General features: G+C 57.9%; 1 protein-coding gene across 2 annotated transcripts in view; it reads right to left on the bottom strand.

The window, feature by feature from the left end:
- Window positions 1-12,325, bottom strand: part of PRKCD (protein kinase C delta) — a 28,673-nt gene extending 16,348 nt beyond the window's left edge. Inside the window, exons 1-2 of one of the 2 annotated variants that reach the window (XM_072941495.1) lie at window positions 12,090-12,226; window positions 8,732-8,837 (exon numbers count right to left, since the gene is read on the bottom strand). The gene's annotated coding sequence lies outside the window, so the exon portion shown is untranslated. Of the gene's footprint in view, window positions 1-8,731; window positions 8,838-12,089 lie in introns of both variants that reach the window. The other variant, XM_072941496.1, reaches the window with a different exon arrangement.
- Window positions 12,326-13,203: the final 878 nt, after the last annotated feature.

Here is a 13,203-nt window from a genome sequence, read left to right as displayed (position 1 = left end):
GGTCCTAGACCTGACCTTGGGGACTCCCCTCCTCCCAACTACTGTACAAAGAGGGTGGTACAGACCCCTGAACTGCTACTTTCCCTCCTGTCCCAGCCGTTTGGGCCAGACTACAGTTCTCAAAACCTGGGGAACATCTGGCTGGATCCCAACCCTTGGGGATGAGGACTCGCTGGCCCTGTTACCCACTGCGCCCAAGAACAGCAGCCCAGGGAAAAGGAAAGGCAGGGCTAGGCCAGGTGGGATCAGGCGGGCTTCTTCCTCCGGGCAGTAGAAACCTGCTCCTAGCCAGTCCAGGGTAGTGGGCAAGGCCGATCTCGAGGTGACCAGAATGACTGCACCAGTTGAAGCTCATGGTGTACAGAGGACAAGTGTGCACGTGACACATCCATGTGTGTGTGAGTGTGTTCCAGTAAAGGAGGGTGGGGAGGCATGGCCTGGGGGGCACCATCAGGAATAAGAATGCATTTTCTCATTTTTCTACAACAATCACATGTAACTTGTTTGATAACAGTTTTGTTAGAGGTAAAAATAAAACCCATCAAGCCAAAATAGCTCCCAAAAGGTAGACCTTCAGAAATGGACATGCCCAGCCCCTCTCTGTACACAGGGGAAACCAGGGCCCTGCAATGAGGGTCCCCTGGCCCCCTTATCCAGCCTGGTCCCCTGAACCCCAGCCCTTCCCTGGTATTTGATTCTGTCTCACAGGCCACTGGGGGATGACTGCTGGACACAGGAGTAAAGTGGGGCCCAAGAAGAGAGGCCTTGGCCAGGCTCTTGGGGAGAGCGTGAGAATGGGGAGGGAGGCTCCCTCAGAAAGCCTGCCAGGTCTGCCTGTAAAACAAGAGGCAGCAAGCTGAGGTCAAGCAAAGCAAGGGTGAGTAGGATTAGCCGAGGCCCTCAGGGTCTGGGGTCTGGCTCCCTTAAACAGACCACTGAAGAGTGGGGGACGCACCCCTCCCATGCAACCCTCTCCCACACACACCTGCCCAGCCCCGGGCTGGCCTCTGCCTTCTGCCCACAGAAGGTGCCACCTGCTGCCAGTCAAGGCTGGTGGTGGTGGCAGCAGAGCAAAGTGGGGCCGTGTGGGCCTAGGCCCTCTAGGGATGCAGACCCTGCCTAGAGAGAGCTCAAGGTCCAGCCCATATCGGTCTTCAGAGATGAACGGAAGGATGAGGAAACACGGAGGCCCAGGCAGTGGGAGGGAAGGACAGTGAGAGGCAGCGTGACCAGCAGGAGGGAGCAGGACTAGCCCTGGCAGGGTTGCAACAGGGCAAGGGGGCTGGGCATGGCAGAAGCTGCCGGGCTGGGCAGGCAAGCGGGCGGCAGCTCAGCTGCAAGGATGGCTTCCCCAGATGGCCTTGCCAGACAGAAGCAAGTCAGCGAGGCCACAGGGGTTTCACAACCCAAGAAATAGGCTCAGCAAGAAAAGCAGGAGGTGGGGGAGGGGAAGGGCTAGAAAGACCCTTCCAAGGCCTTCCCCCAGGGCCTGTGCCACAGCCCTCGTGTCCTGGGAGGAGGACCAACCACTGTCTCACGTCATGACCAAGTCTCAGCACAGGGGATGCTCCCCACACCTGCTTTCCCCTAGCTGAGACTGCCTTCTCACCCTCTCCTTTGCCACACACAGACCCTCCCCTTCCCCAGTGACCCCTTCTACCCATCACCACTCTTGGTCTCTCCCCCTCCATTCTCCTTCCAGTCTTCTCATAGCTTGGAACCTCCTGGGCTCCCACTGCCCTTGGAGAAAGCCCATATGTTAGCCTGGCCCTGGCCTGCACACTACTTCAGATCTCACCCCTGGCTACCCTGAGAACACGTGCCTCACTTTCCAGGCTCCCTGCTTTTGCACATGCTGGTCCCTCAGCCAGAATGTCCTCCTGAGCTCCTGCATATCCTTACAGATGGCTCTAAAGTCCAGCCAGAGGGAATCCTTCCCCACTTGCCAGAAAGCCAGATGCTCCTCCAATTCACATGCCTCTGCCAGTAATCTGTGCAGGTGTCTGGGATCATGCTCACACCGAGGACCTGGGTATCTCTGCTTGTAGCTCAGCCTTCTCAGCCTCGGCCACACATCTGACTGTCCTGGGGACATTCAAACATTCCACTGCTGGCCGATCTGGAATTCCACTGGAATCCAATGAGCATCAGACGTGAGGCCCGGGCAGCAAAATTGAAACTTTTGCTTTTGCCATACGCTCAGAACCAATAAAAGACCTAGCCCCTCCCCCAGGAAAATCCATGCCTGTGATGACATGATTCCGCACATGATAGGGTGGGGGCTGTAGGTCTCAAAGGCCCAGCCTGGCCTCAAGTGGCCCCTAGCCTCATCCAGCCCAGCCAGTAGGCATCACAGTTACAAGACATACCAGGTCCATGGAACTCACAGCCCAATGGGGGACAGTCACTAAACACGTAATTACAAAGGAGGACATGACCACCATTTGGGCATGAGCAGAATGGGGGCTGGAAGGGCCTGTCGGCTGGGGGTGTCAGAAAGGGCTTCAATCTGAGAGATGTCCAGGAGTGCCACGGTCCCACTGGGCCAGAAGGTCTGGAAGGGTCTGAGGGGCAGGTTGGGACCTTGGCTGTCACTGGCTCACGCTCATCTCTGCTAGCACATGTGTGGTGTAGAACTTCCCTGGGGACACAGTCCATACCAGGCACAGGCTTGAGTCATTCAGCTGGCCCTAGGATGGGGGAAGCCCTGGGCTCAGCCAGAAGGAAGACTCCAGGTACCCCAAAGGGAGGAACAAGAGCCCCTTCATGGCAAAACTGAGGACAAGGGGGCCTCTGTGAGAAGCATGGGGCGGGGGTACTTCAAGGCCTTCCCCAGAATAACCACACATGTGTGCACACATGGGCACACCCACCAACCCAAACACACAGTGACATGTGGGGGAGCCCTGCTTGCAGTTGGAGACAAACACACAGCTGTAACCACAGGCACACACACACTCCTGTAACAACTCAGAGACATACACTGAGAAACACACCCCTGCTCACTGGCTCTTGCCTGTTGACAGATATCCAGGCCCACACAGATCACACAAGACATCCACACCCACATGCATTCACCAGCACAGAGAGATATGTGTGCATACAGGGAGCTGCGAGCACATAATGTATGAACAGGCGCAGAGAAACTCCAGGCAGGCACCGAGATAAACTCACAAGCCTGGAAGAACCCACACGTGCCTGACTAGGGTCTGGCACCAGAAAGTCCAAATGTAGCTTTTTCTACTGCAACCCCTGGGGCACAATGGCAGAGGAGGGAAGGGCAGCTGGGCATCGGGCAGCTGGGCCTCCTCACTGAGGCAGGTGGAACAAGTCCCTCCTGGCCCAGGGCAAAGTCCAAAGTGCACAAGGGAAGGAGTGGGCCAGTCAGGCTCACCGTTGGGCAGCCTCCCCGTCTGCACGGAAGTCAGCGGAGGCTGAGGCTGAGGCTGAGGCCGGGGGTCACAGGTGCAGTCACAGGAGGCACACACGAGGAGGGGAGGGCTCACACCTGTGCAGGTGGAGCAGCCACAGGCGCACCCCACACAGGACATCCACTTAGCTCCAGACTTATTGGGCAGAACCTGACAAAGAGGATGGGTAATTCACCCAAAGCCATCAAGCCAGTGGGGCAGCCCCCAGAGGGGCAGAAAGGGACACTCCAGTTCCAGCCCCAGAACTGCTCCTCTGGCCTCCAGTACGACAAGGGCATGTGCTAGGGGGAGGGGACGGCTCCTCCACCAATCCCCACAGAAATGAGTCCCAAGTCCACTCCTCAGCCCTCTCTCTGGGCCTCACATCCTAGAGTCCCTGTGACTTTCCCGATTGCCAACAACAGCCTTTGTGTTTGGGAAGAGGAGAGATGGTCACCTGAGGCCCAGATGATGCCTCCCCACTTTAGGATCAGGAGAGAGCTGTAGAGAGGCAGGACCGTGGTGTGCCAGCCCACAGTGGGCAGTGAACAGAGGATCTGGAGAGCAGAGGCCTGGGTGTGGGCTGGACAGGTCTAGTTCAGGTCTGGCCTGTCCAGGGTGCCCTGTGAGCTTGGCCAAGGACATCCAGTGTCATCTATAAAAGGGATGATCTTGCCCTGTCTAGGAGGCAGTGCTGAGTGCAGGACCTGGCCCCATCGTCCTTATTATCACTGTCATCCTCACCCCTGACCCTCTCCCCACCTGCCCACTGCCCATTTCCAGCTGTCCTACAGTCATAGGGGCCTCCTTCCTTGGATCAGTGGTTCCAAGGGCTCTCTCAAGCTGCACAGCCCTGTGGTGCCCTGCTCTGGTCTGCTGCTGCAGGAAGAAACTGGGCTGGGCAAAGGCAGCCCAGGTTCACTGACAGACCCCAGGCCAACTACTGTCTCTCTTGGGGCCTCAGTTTCCCTGTCTTGACAGTGGAGGCCTCTCAGCTTTCTCCAGCCCTGATACTTACAGACTTTGCAATTCTCTACCTATCTCCCCCAACCACAGCCCCTAGTCTCCATAGCTCACACCAAGTGGACACCTACTCTGGCCTCAGGTCTTGGTGACTGCCTACTCCACTCAGACTGTTTACCCAAAATAGCCAAAGACATGATCCAAAGCTTCCAGGGTTATTGTGAAAACAGCAGCTCAGCCACCACAAGCCTGCCCTCCCAGGCACCTTGGCAGGGACCTCTGAGGGACAGCCAACCCAGCCCTATACCCCAGGGCCTCTCAAACTCCCCACCAAAGGCCTGCTGAACCCTCTTGTCCCCAGTCTGGGCTTTACATGCTACTTCTTGCCTCTCAGGTCTCCACTTTCTCCAGAGCCTCCTGAACTCCAGGCTCATGAACCCACCTGCCACCCCAACCTCACCATGCTCTGGAGGTGCTCTAACATGTCCAAACCAGGCCTACTGATGTTCCCCACACAAGTGCCCCTCGCCTCCTAGCTGCCCCAGCACTCAGGCCAGACACCTGGGGGTTGTCTTCATCCTCCCCCCGTCTTCCCCACACAGCAATGCTAACATTTCTGCCTCCTGTCTATCCTGAAGTCCTCTCTTCTCTCCATCACTGCCCCATCCCGGCACCATCACCTTCCCCAGGCCTGCACCAGCCTGCTCACTGCCCTCCAGCCTCTGCTCTGGCCCCCACGGTCCCTCAGCCCCAGTAACTAGACAGATCTTGTCAACCTCTGCTCAAGTCCCCAGTGGTTCCCACTCCCTTCTGATGAGCCCAGACCCCTCTCCCCAGTCTTCTGACTGCACCCCACCCTGCTCCTTGGCCCTGCCACAGTGACTCCTTTCAGTTCCATGAACAGCCGAGTTCCCTTCTGCTCAGGAGGCTCTGAGCTTAATGTTCTGTCCTCTTGCTCCTCTCCCAAAACACATACTGGCTCTTTCTCATCTTTCAGGTCTTGATGGACACCCTGATCTGCCCACTTCACAGATGAGGCAACTGAGGCTCAAAGCAGTCCATTCCCTGGCTCAGGAGTATACAGTAAATTTGAAGGATTTGAAGCCAGATCCATCTCATGTCCACAGAGATCTTGCTCCTAACCCTTCAGGATGCCCTCACTCACACTGCTAGCCCAGGGCTCTGCCAATCTCCAGCCTCCTGGCCCCTACCCATTACACTGCCATCACTATTACTCACCACCTGAGGCCCCAAGCCTCTTGGCCCTGGATAATGAAAGCCAAAGTTCTGCTCCACCTCATTGGGCTGACCTTCTGTGTGTTCCCAGGACAGGCAGGTCCTTGCCACCAGCTGCCACATGTCAAGAATGTATGTATGGATGTGGGGTGTGTTTAAGGGGGATTTCTAGCTCTCCCCACTCCTCCAGCCTCCACAGCCCCAGATGTCTGCCCCTTCCCCAGCATAAAGGCTGACTCCAGGGGTCTGAAGGGTAGACAGGCTAGCAGGAGGGATCACCAGCCACCCCCTTACCGCCAGCCTCAGCTTCTCCAAGCCCAACGTCCCACAGGGGGCCAGAGCGGGGGAGGGGCCCAGGGGAGGCCTAGCAGGGCAGCAGGCAGCTGCAGCCTGCCTTTCCCTTTCCTGCATCCATTTGTCAGATCTATTTTTCTCCCTTTGAAAGGGAGTGAGGGGGAGAAGAGCAGGAGGGGCTGGGCTGCTGAGTGGGCACAGCTGCTCCACTGTGTAGCTCCTCTCCTCGGAGCATGCAGAACATACTGAAAATACGGAACCCTCTCCATCCTGCAGCGTCGCTGCTGGAGGCAGAATCGAGACCTGGCTTCTCAGCTGGGCTCCGCAGCCACTTGGCCCTGTGACACTGGGCCTGTGGCCAGGCCGTCAGACGATAATAACCCCATCATCAGCACCACTTGCTGTTCTTCGAACAGTTACCATGAACCCGGTGCTAAGTGCTTTATGTAACTACAGTTTCTACTCCCTAAACACGAGCAGCATGCCAGGCACTGTGTTAGCTACTTTGCACACGTTATCTGTCGTTTCCAGCACAACCCTGTAAAGATGGATGCTGTCATGGTCTCATTTGTCAGAGGGGAACACTGAGGCACTAGGTGTCAAAGCCACTTGCCCAGGTTCATTCATATGGCTGCTTGGAGCTGCCAAATCCCAGAACCACTCACACACAACGGGCCATCCTTGCCAGAGCTCATGTTCTGAGCCTTGGCTTACAGCTTGGAGGAAGGGAGGAGCTCCGGTCATGGGGGCTGCAGGGGACTTTGTGGCCTCAGCGTCCCCACCCCTCTCCTTGAGCCTCTGTCAAGGCCTGGCCAGCCCTGACTGTGGAAAGCCTGTTCAGTCGGCCTAATCCACTGGCCAGACACTGCTCCCCTCGGAGGCAAGGCTCAGGCAGAGCAAGCCACAGATGTAGAGCTGGTCAGTTCCACTCTAAAACCACTTCCTGGGCAGCCCAGAGGAAGTGAGCCTCCGGAAACACCTCGGACGGTCTCTCCTTGGGCCCAGGCCTTGGAAAGTGCACAGACCACCCCAGGAGAAGTACCCTGGCTGCCTCCCAGACCCCAGAGCCCAGCAACTCCACTTGCACCAGGCATGGACACTGCAGGGGACAGAGGAGCTGACAAGACCCCCGCACCCACCTGTGCGCACCTTGGCCCCATGCCCACAGGCAGCCCACTTCCTCCTCTTTCGCAGCCACAAACGGTGCTGGCACAGCTGACAGGGTCCCTCCCCCATACTCATGCCCTCCTCTCCCCTCCAATGCTAAGCCCTGGTCAGCCCAGGGGCCTGGCCAAGATGAGCAGGATAGCTGGTGAATGCCTAGGCAGAGCCCACCTCCCAGTGTGATCCAGTCCCCTGGAGTGCCTGTGGTCACAGCCACAACTCAAACCTCACCCTCAGTGCCAGATGCAGGCTGGGCTGTGACCCTGACCAAGGACCCCCCCTTTCTGACCCAGAATGGGCACAGTGTGGTATGTGTGGGCAGGCGTCTGAGTGCATGGATGACTGGGTGAGCGTCTGTGTGCGTGTTTGAGCGTGCCTGCGGGTGAGTGTATGTGAACACCTGTGTGTGTGTGCGCATGTGTGATGCGTCTGCAGGCAGTCACGGGTCTGTGGCTATGGGTGCTGAGTGTAGCTCTGTTTCTGTATCTCTGTGTGAGCGTACATACATCTATGCTGGAAAGGTAGGCGATGTTTGAGAGCTGAAAGTAGGCTGGCTCCAAGGCTAATTAATTGAACTTCTCAGGGAATGAGGCTCTGTGGTGGGAGGGTAAGGCCCCATGACCTCACCTAGCAGAGGCCCGCAGCCAGTCAAGGATACATACCTCCTCCCCACCAGGTTCGGGGGTAGGCTGATCCAGTGTAGACCCTGCCCTTGTTCAGCCCCAACTCCCACTCCAGGACTGAGGGCCCTGACCCCTTGCCTCCACTCCCCTCCCCAGAGTTAGGCTCCAGGACGCCAGCTCCACTGTCTATTCACTCTCAAGACCTGTAGGTGCCTGACCGTAGGGGTGGGAGTGAGGGGTTGATTTGAGAGGACTCCTGGGGGGAAGAACACTTTTTTCACCCTCAGCATCCCCCCAGGGCCCCCAGAATCCTGTTCACTGGACTTCAGATATTCACTGGCTAACTCTTACCTACCTATCATAATGAGGGCGGAAGGAGGCAAGTCTGGCCCCAAAGGAAGAAATTTTCAGCTTTATAAGGGGCCTGAGAGGGTGCAGCCTTCCCCAGAATTCCTTAGAGACTCCCCAGCTCACCCTGAACCTGGGCTGGAGAGGCAGATTTAGAGTCTCTCCTCTGGCCCCAAAGAGGTTGGGGAAATGGGAAAACTGGGGTGCGGAAGAGAGCTTCATTGTGCCAGAAGCTGAGAGACCTTGTTCCATTTCCCGTTCAGTGTCCAACCCCTACAGGGCCTAGGGCAAGCCTCAGTTTCCCTGCGTGATGATGAGGACAGCCTGAGGCAGAGATAAGGGGCCATAAGGGAAAAGCTGATACATCCACCCTCACCCTTGGCTCAGACACCACCTCCTCTCCAACTGACCAACTCCATGTCATCACTCCTGGCACCAAACCACTGGTGGGCCCCAGGCCTCTGAGCTCCAAGGCCAAAGCCTTCCCTGGGCCAGAGGCCAGGTCCAGGCAAGGAGCTCTCAGGGGCAGGGTAAACTGCTATCCTCTCTGGGCGCCCAGGCCCCACACCTAAACCAAGGGCTCTGTGTGCCGCCCCTACTCCAGTCCCAAGGTGGAAGGGAAGGAGCCCAAAGAGGAAGACCATCCCTGTACAGAGAACATCTGTCCATCTGCCTAAGGGGACCCTGTCTTACCTGGGGCTCCCAGCTCCCCCTTGCCTTTAATCCTGGCTCCTGCTGCTGCCACAGCCTCACAACCAACAGGAGAAGCAGGCCTCACTCGGGCAGGTTCCCAGCACACCTGCAGGAACAAGAGAAAACAGCTGAGCCAGGAGGCACCACCAAACAGGCTCTCCCCATCAGTCAGCCCCAGCATGGCCGACACAGGCCAGGCTCAGCCTCACCTGGCTCTGGGACCTTGATCTCTTTGGATATGGCTTTCTCTTTTGTGAAATGAAGTGTTGGGCCTAACTTTTCCAGGGCACCAGCTATGTGTCCACTCCATGTTAGGGGTCAGAACACTATGTCTTAGCCCTGGGAGCATTTCTGCACTACAGACACAGCAAGAGAGCTGTCCCTAATCCTTCTGTCTTTAAGAGCCTGCCCTGTGGGCTTGGAGACCGAGGGTGCAATGAGGTACCACCACTTTCTGCCCCAGGGCAATTCCCCTGAGCCTCAGTTGAGACAAACATCTCATCCTTAAATTGGGGAGAATACAACTCCCCAGGTGGTTCAGAGGCTCCAGTGAGGAGGTGTGGCAGTTGCTGTGCTGAAATCCCACTGGGAGTGCCAAATAAATAATGACACTTTTTTACTTCTTGTTTTGCACCTTCTAGTTCAGGTGATTCACACATCACTGCCCATTTTACAGCTAAAACACCAGAGGCCCAGACAAGTCCTAAAAGGAAAGAACAGCAAAGGTAGCAAGGTGCCTTGGGTCTCCTGAGCACTTTCTTTGCAGGCCAGGCCGGGCCTCCACAAAAAGATTCTCATCCCCAAATGTGAGGCCCTCCTCAGCTGAAGACCCCCATCACCACTCTCTGGAGGCTGAGGCATCCTTAAGCTTTATCTTTTTGTCTGCACTTTAAGTTATTCTCATTTTAATTTAAATTTCAATTAGCTGCACCAGCAAAATGGTGTCAGTGCCCTGTAGTCACAACTCCAAATTACCCCCACCACTCTCTCCCCATCTCTGCTGCTGAGATTGGGCGGGGAGCATGTCATGTGGGCTCAACAAAGCTGGACGTTGGCGGGGGTCTCTGTCAGCTGCCTTCCCTTTCAGGCAGGAAACTGGGTTGGGACTATCTGGCCTTTTATTAGCTCCAGCTCCCAGGAGGATGGGGACTATACAGTTTGGGGGGAGGTGAGTGGTCACCAAATGAGACTTATCATGTGCTGAGCATTCACTATGGGCCTAGGCTATGCTAAAGGACCTTTGACACAGGACTCACAGCTTTTTCCATTTTACAGATAAGGAAACAGCCATAGAGAAGCTAGCTCCCGTCTTTTGCTCTTAAAAGGCACAGGGAGTATTTGAGCCCAAATTCTTCATCAGCCCAGAGCTCTAGGTCTTGGTCACAACACTGCAAAGCCCAAGACTTGCCCTCAGGTGTTTGTGAACTTGGGGGAGTGGAGGAAGGTCAGAGATGAGGCCTTTCCAGTCTCCCCAGGAGTCAAGGATGGGCTTGAGCATGCTGTGTGCCACACACACACACACACACACACACACTGGGCCATCACCTTCCCTCCCAGCACTGCCACCCCAGGGCGCAGGCACCACACACCTTGCTGCATCTCCTCCTGCTACCGACACCCACGCCCAAGCACTCTCGGTTCCCCACAATCACAATGATTCCCCAAGCACACAACCTCACAGTTTCATACAGTCAGACCGTGATTCTCCCACCAGTCATACCCTTAGCCTTGCCCCCAGTCACACACTTGTCACATGCCAGATCCCTCATACTACCCTTCAGCCAGGTACAGCTGTCCAAATACATCCACATCACACACACACACACACACACACACACACACACACACACACACAAACAACTGCCCTCTACCGGCCAGCCCACCACACCCCAGTTCAGTCCACAGCAGGAAGGAGGAAGCCCAAGGGACCAGTGCCCTCCCTCAGTGACCAGGTCAGCCTGGTCACAGCAGCTCAGTGGTAGAAAGAGAGGAAGAATATGTAAGTCCACACACAAATGCACACTCATACAGACACACATGAGCCTAGTGGGCTGACACTAATACTGTGGAGCTCCTACAATTAACAGCCTAAATGTACTCATGGCCAGCGGGTCACCATTACATACCCAGTGTGCAACACAGGACCCTCCAGACACACAGGGACACACATACACCCCTCAACACATAGAGGGGAGTCTGGTGACAAAGAACACAGTACACACATAGCTCCAAAGGGCACAAAGAGACTCAGGACACCCACACAGAGATATACACACACACACACAAAGAGGCAACTCACACATATTTAAAAAGACACACAGGGGCAAATCCCAGAAACAATGACAAAGAACACACAGGGAGATAGATACACAACGTATCTACATGGGGCAACTCAGCACAAGACAGGGTCCACGGATATAGGGTAGGGGCCAGAGGAGAAAGGGACGTCCCCCAACTTATACCAAATCTTTCTGACCAAGTTTAAGTCAGGGGCTCAGTAAGGCTCTCCCCTCCCTGACAAGGACAAACAGGGGGGTGGGGAAGTGAGGCAGTTCTGACGGTGCCTACCTCCTGCCTCTTCAACCCTGCTTTCCTCCACCCCCTCCCCTCTCCTGGCTGGGCCCCCACAGGGGTGGCATCTGGATTGGGAAGGGGCTACCGGAGGAGGGGGCTCAAACAGGCATAGGGGCGGGACGGGAAGAGGGGGATGGTGGAGACTAGAGCCACGCCCAGCCCGGAGATAGATGGGGGAAAAGACTACGAGGCTGAAAGAAAAGAGGGAGCGAGGAGGAGGCGCCGCGCCGGCTGGGCCAGGCAGGGTCCCAGGGGCGGGAGGCGAGGCCCGGCGGGAAGCCTGGCCTCAATCCCGCGGTAGAAAAGGAGAGGCGGCAGGACAGGCAGGGGGCGACGAGCGTGGGCCCGGAGTGCCGCTCCAGGGGGACGGGATCTAAGGGACGGCAGGAGATGGGGGTAGGGTGATGGGGCGCTAGCGGGGCGAAAGACAGACGGATGGGGACTAAGGAGAGGCGGACGGGGGAACACTGAGGGGGTGGGGACGGAGGGCCCCAGAGGTTCGGAAAGGACAGGCGGACCCTCGGAGCGCTGAGGACATAGGCGGGTGGAGATGGGCCGGGGACAGACGGGAGAGAGGCCCTAGGCCCCTACCGCTGGACAGAGAGACGGTCAGACCGACGCGGGGCACCGAGGCACCGGCGGGTCTCGGAGCGCAGCGGGACTTTCGCCGGCCGCGGATCAGCTTCTCAGTTTTGGAAACGGGAACCGGAGCGGGGAGGGGAAGGGAGGGGTGGCGCTCCCTCGGGACTGCCCGATCCCACGTCTGGGCCCGGCCCTCACTCACCTCCGGGCGCCGGGCCAGGCGCCAGGGGTCGCGGCGGCTGAGGTCCGGCTCCCTGCGCGGCTCCCGGGAGCGGGCGCGGATGGGGGTCGATGCGCGCCCGATCGGGACGGGCCCGGAGGTCGGCGAGTTACCACCCGAGCCTCGGCGCGGCGGGCAGACGCCGAGGGTCGCTCAAGGGATTCCCGAGCCACCGCCTCCCGCTCCCGCGCAGAGGCACACGGAAGTGCAAGGGGGCGGGGCGGCGCGACCTCACCCAGGTGCCGGCCCGACCGCCGCCCCGCCCCGTCCTGGGCCCGCCCCCTCTGAGGCCCCGCCTCCGCCAGCCGCTCCCCCGGGGTCCCGAGGCTCTGCTTCTCCTGGCAGGCGACTTAGAGTCTGGGCCTCTTCGCCCGCCCCGGCACTCCTCGCCCCCGCCCGCCATTAGGGCACACAGAAGCCCTCGGAAGGGGCCTCAGTTTACAGAGGACGCTGGGACCCGGGAGGCTCTCTCCCAACCCCACGCCCCGCACACCGAGCCGGAGAGACGTCGGCGGGGGTTCCCCAGCTCCCAGCGCTGGCGCCCGGGACTCCCCGCCCGCCAGCTGGCCCTCCCGCCTCGCCCGGCCCTCGCTCTTCTCTTCCTGTTGGCTGGAGTGCGGACGCGGCCCGGCTTGGTGCCCGCAGCCAGGCCAGCTGGTCCCGGCCCGCCCAGAGAGACAAGTGGGAACACTCCAGGGCGAGATGCTCTAGCTGGCCCACCGCTGCTGGTCAAACGATTCTGGGAGTAGCCCCTACCCAGATCCGCCAGTATTCCTCTCTCCTGCCCCGCTTTTCAGAGTTCCCCATCGCCCCTGGGAGGCTCCTGAGCTTCCTTTCCAGACTTAGAACTGGGTTGTCTGGTATAACTCATTAATTGATTCATTCATTTATTCACCAAGTAGCCTCTGGACTTCAAATCTGGGGATAGAGTAAGGCCCAGGGAGTACACTCCCTTGCCCCCAAGCTCAGAAAAATCAAGCCAATGACTCCATACTTCAAAAAATGTCACTTTCCGGAGGCAAAGAAGAGGGTTCCAGGTCCCTAGCCTCCAGGGGGACCACCTACAGGTGATGAGGACTGTCTGGATAGCTCTTCC

Source organism: Vicugna pacos, chromosome 17 (assembly GCF_048564905.1).
Source record: "Vicugna pacos chromosome 17, VicPac4, whole genome shotgun sequence".
NCBI lineage: Eukaryota > Metazoa > Chordata > Mammalia > Artiodactyla > Camelidae > Vicugna > Vicugna pacos.
Note: the sequence above shows the minus strand (reverse complement) of the source record. Positions and strands in the feature narration are given on the sequence as shown.